Source organism: Tachysurus fulvidraco, chromosome 10, assembly GCF_022655615.1.
Source record: "Tachysurus fulvidraco isolate hzauxx_2018 chromosome 10, HZAU_PFXX_2.0, whole genome shotgun sequence".
In the NCBI taxonomy this organism is placed as follows: domain Eukaryota; kingdom Metazoa; phylum Chordata; class Actinopteri; order Siluriformes; family Bagridae; genus Tachysurus; species Tachysurus fulvidraco.
The window spans coordinates 16,464,051-16,469,416 of NC_062527.1; the positions used below are offsets into that span (position 1 = coordinate 16,464,051).

General features: G+C 39.9%; 1 non-coding gene across 1 annotated transcript; it reads right to left on the minus strand.

Moving 5' to 3' along the window:
- Window positions 1-192, minus strand: LOC113654987. The gene has a single exon (XR_003443611.2). It is a non-coding gene; the product is annotated as a U2 spliceosomal RNA (small nuclear RNA).
- Window positions 193-5,366: the final 5,174 nt, after the last annotated feature.

The window sequence follows — 5,366 nt, forward strand, 5'->3', positions numbered from 1 at the left end:
AAAAAGTGCACCAATCCTGGCTGTACTGCAATACCAGGTCGATGCGTGGAGCGGACGGAGCAAGCCCCTAATCCATCTCCCTGTTCCAAATTTCAATTCAATATCTGGTCACCCGGGTAGGGGACGTATCAGATATTAAACTGATAAGAACAGATATTACACTTGATCTTAGTCAAAAGGCCGAGAAGCCTCCTTTTACATATACATTCAGGATAGAAATTAAAACTTTTAACTGTATAACTTTATCCTGAATGAGCAAGCCAGAGCTGATGGTGGGAATAAAAAAAAAGCTTGAAGATTTGCTTGAGAAGAACCAGACTCAGAAAGAGAAGCCATCTTCATGTGGGAGACACCGGAGTGTGTGATTATAAATCATTTCTCTTCTAGAACCTTGTACTGTATGGTACTGAGCAGGAAAATCATATTAGTTATAACATGAAGTCTGTCTTGTTATAAACTGATCACTGATGGAGACATGAGTGCCAATCTGATGGTGTCAATTGCACTCCAAAGCCATCTCTATAAGTGTCACCATCCACAGCAATCTGGTGTATCTCCAGGTTGTTCATGTGGCTCCATCCACAGCGACAGTGCGTAGATTCCAAGAGATGAGACTCCAGCCAGAAGTAGGGCATCAGGATGGATCAGACAGGTTCAGAGAGCAGAAGGAGTCAGAACCACTAGTTTATTCCCTGGAAGTGACACCAGTATATTGCACACACTCTTTCACACCTCCAGGCAATTTAGAGCTGCCAGTCCACCTACAAGCATGTTTTTTTTGAAGGTGTGAGGGAACTGGAGGCTAGCATTTTAAATTCTGTTAAAGTAAAAAAGGAGAAAATGCTGTGAAAGATTTCATTCTGTATACTGAACAGAATGAGTATCACGGACATTTTAACAGTCTGGCATTTGATTTTAATTAGAATACATTAGGAATACTTATGTCTGTCTGTCTACTGTACTGTACTAAGATTTGAGCAAATGATAATAAAAAGTGGAGTTTGCATGTTCTCCCCGTGCCTTGGAGGTTTCCTCAGGGTACTCCGGTTTCCTCCCCCGGCCCAAAGACATGTATGGTAGGTTAATTGGCATCTCTGGAAAATTGTCCGAAGTGTGTGAGTGAATGAGAGTGTGTGTGCCCTGCGATGGGTTGGCACTCCGTCCAGGGTGTATCCTGCCTTGATGACCGATGACGCCTGAGATAGGCACAGGCTCCCCGTGACCCGAGAAGTTCGGATAAGCGGTAGAAAATGAATGAATGAATGAATATTCTAAGCTTATAACACAATTTTACCATAAATGTAACAGTTGATCATCAAATATTTCCATGCAATCGTGATACAGCGTATAATATATTTCAATATTACAGGTGTTACACTGGCGACTTTTGATTGACGGTTAATGGAAATGGCTGCCAGTAAAGTTCTGCATATTTGCTCAGTTTTATAGGATTTTATTTCATCACTCTACTCTCCTGAGACCCAAACTATAATGTTTATAGCTGTTTAAGTTCTTCTCATTATTTCATATACAGCTGGCGACTAAAGAAACGAATCTCCAACTAGGAAAAAGTTTGAGAAAAGAGTAAATGTAGAAGAAAAACTTTTAATACTAATACTTTGGACTGAGTTCAACCAGTACAGCCTACTGGAAAGTGAGTCTATGAATCTATGTGCACAGCGTGGCATAATAGCCTTTCTGCCCGTCATCAGTTCCGCTGACTCATCACATTCACCGGTGCTCGAGGAGCCTCGGGGGCAGTTTATAAGCCCTTCCAGTCTTAATGAGTGGAAGTGCAATCTATGTTGAGGCCTTCATGAGCACTGAAGATGAGATAAACTACTTTCACCTGGGACTTTGCTACAGCGGGAATAAATGGTACAGTCAAAGAGAGCTCTTAAGAAGCTGTCTGGATAGAACAGCTAAATTCTTTGAAGGTCCAGTTTTGCTAAAATACTTACAACAGAGCAGAGAAGCAACAATCATGGTGGATGAAAAGTTATTTTTGAATACTTAATAATTTCTCTTTGGTTCACTCTTTATTTTGTGATGTATTTTGTAGAGGCAATAAAAAGATGAGATAACTCTTTACATACTGATCTGATCTCTCTCTCTCCCTCCCCCCCCCTCTCTCTTTCTGTCTTTCTCTTTCTCTCTCTCTCTGTCTGTTTCTCTCTCTCTCTCCCTCCTCTCTCTCTCTCTCTGTCTGTCTGTCTGTCTGTCTGTCTGTCTGTCTCTCTCTCTCTCTCTCTCTCTCTCTCTCTCTCTGTCTCTCTCTCTCTCTCTGTCTCTCTCTGTCTCTCTCTCTCTCTCTCTCTGTCTCTCTCTCTCTCTCTCTCTCTCGCTCTCTCTGTCTGTCTGTCTCTCTCTGTCCCTCCTCTCTCTCTCTCTCTCTCTCTCTCTCTCTCTCTCTCTCTCTCTCTCTCTCTCTCTTTCTCTCTCTCTGTCTGTCTCCCCCCCTCTCTCCCCCTCCCCCTCTCTCTTTCTCTATTTCTTTCTCTCTCTCTCTCTTTTCTCTATTTCTCTATCTCTCCTCTTCTCCCCTCCCCCCTGAAACCCTTGAACACTAATCAGGGCAGAGAGCATAAATAAAATGTAAAAAAAGAAAGAAAAAAAAAGTGCAAATTTCATGCTGTTTTATGTTTAGAGACCTGGACCGGCTAACCTACAGACAGTTTTTTTCATATATTTCTGCAGCACTTTTTCAATATTTTTTCAGGTCTGCTGAAATAAAATAAATAAAGCTCAAACTTCAAACCACCAATTCACAGCCCCCTGGATTAGACCATAAATCTAAAACAACCTAAAACTAATTTGTGAACAGGGATATCCTCTTAGTGGGGCAATTAATCTACTAATTGAATTCACAGAGTCAACAAAGATTTGGGGGAAAATATCAGAGTGTTGTGCCGAACTCGGATGTAAGAGTCATTTGACACTTCAAAGAGACAGAGGGATCAAGCTAATGGATATAAATGGGAGAAATATCTCACACTATATGTGTTTTTATTTTCTAAGAGACTTCTTACAGTTTCTTACAGTTAATAAACTCTGGTTACTTCAGTTAACTGTTTTTTTTTTAGTTAAATGCTTTTTAGCTTTTTTTTTTTTTTTTAAATATTTTTCATTTCTTTATTAGGCAATTGTTATATTTTCTGTCTTTTTTTAACGAGCAGTTTAGGAGTAAAACACAAGCAGGTTAATAATCTTCTCTCTCTCAACGTACATCTTATTGCTTTCATTCAATTCCAAAACATTAACCGAAATGTATGACATCTATTCATGTGTGTTAAAAACGACCCATTGTAATGTTCCTTACCTCACATTGTCCTGTATTACTGTGTTCCTTATTACGGACAGTAATTATGTGTTTATTTAAAAAAAAAAAGACTTATTTACAAGCTCATTTAATCAGCTCTATAACCATAAACATGCATTAACTCGAGACAGATTCTCGGCTCCGCTAATGTGACGATGACTTTGACCTATGAACGTAGTTAGATATCACAGACATCAGCCATAAGGCTCATGTGTAAGACAGAGTGATTGTGTTTACTTAAAGTCACAAATCTAACAGAAAGAAATATGCGCTGCCTGAAAACAGTGATGGATTTTAAATGGCACACTACCATTCGGTTTTCTGACCTTTTTCCTGAGAGGCCAGATTGTCATGGATGATAAATGAGTAGTTGTGATGTACTTTTTGTTGTTAAAGGGCCAGTCTGTAACCCTGCAGGGCATTAGGGGCATTTCGACCCTGCTACGCTCTGTGTGTGTTTATACACAGCTCTGGCCTCTGACCAAAAGCTTTCAGAGATTGAGAAGTGTCACTGCACTGTCGCACCTCACTGCCAGCTCAGTCACTTAACAGATACGGATGTTTCACAGTGAGGAGTAATGCACTGTCTGAAGCAGTTTAATGCTACTTCTAAGTGTCCAGATTTATCACACAGCCTTCAGATGAAGAGGAGGATAGAGAGAGTGAGAGAGGGTGAGAGAGCAAGAAGAGTGAGAAAGGGAAATAGAAAGACTTTTGTGCTAGGCAGAGGCAGGTTTGTATATTTAGAGGAGTCACGTTGAATTTGTATGTGAGATTATGATGAGATATAGTGGGAATACTGATGGCACATCAGTGTCAAATAGAAGCAAAATATTTCCAGGTTTTCAGCATAGAAAGAGATGCTTAAAGGCTGAAAAACATCGCAGTTTTTACACTGAATAAAACATGACAATGTTATTTACAGTGAATTGTGACCTGACATGTCCTGGATGTCCATTACTGTTCCTGAGCTAAACTGAAAATAAAAAGCTTTCTTTTTTTAAAGGTCTCAGAAACAATGAGTGCGTCCACAGAGCAAACTCAAACCCAGATATGCAGATAGCAACAAAACAGAGGAGTTTATTAAATACACGATGTACAGACATACGGAAAAACACAGGACAACAACAGAAAATGAAACCTAAGGACAAACATGAGGCAAGAACGATAACAAGGACTCACAAGACAGCAGGTATACAGTGGTGTGAAAAAGTGTTGACCCCCTTCCTGATTTTTTATTTTTTGTCACACTTTAATGTTTCTCATCATCAAACAAATTTAAAAGATAACACAAGTAAACACAACATGCAGTTTTTAAATGAAGGTTTTTATTATTAAGGGAAAACCAAATTCAAAACTATATGGCCCTGTGTGAAAAAGTGTTTGCCCCCTAAACCTAATAACTGGTTGGGCCACCCTTAGCAGCAAGAACTGCAATCAAGTGTCTGCGCTAACTTGCAATGAGTCTGTTACAATGATTCAAAATACACCAGCAAGTCCACCTCTAAATGGCTGAAGAAAAAGAAAATGAAGACTTTGGAGTGGCCTAGTCAAAGTCCTGACCTGAATCCTATTGAGATGCTGTGGCATGAGCTTAAAAAGGCGGTTTATGCTCAAAAACCCTCCAATGTGTCTGAATTACAACAATTCTGCAAAGATGAGTGGACCAAAATTCCAATCATCTTGGATGAGTCGTCGCTGCACTCTTGGGATAATTTTGGTCGGCCGGCCACGCCTGGGAAGGTTCACTACTGTTCCATGTTTTACTCATTTGTGGATAATGGCTCTCGCTGTGGTTTGCTGGAGTCCCAAAGCTTTAGAAATATCTTTATAACTTTTTCCAGACTGATAGATCTCAATTACTTTCTTTCTCATTCGTTCTTGGATTTTTTTGGATCTCAGCATGATGTGTAGCTTTTGAGGATCTTTTGGTCTTCACTTCACTTTGTCAGTCAGGTCTTATTTAAGTGATTTCTTGATTGTGAACAGGTGTGGCAGTAATCAGGCCTGGGTGTGGCTAGAGAAATTAAACTCAGGTGTGATAAAC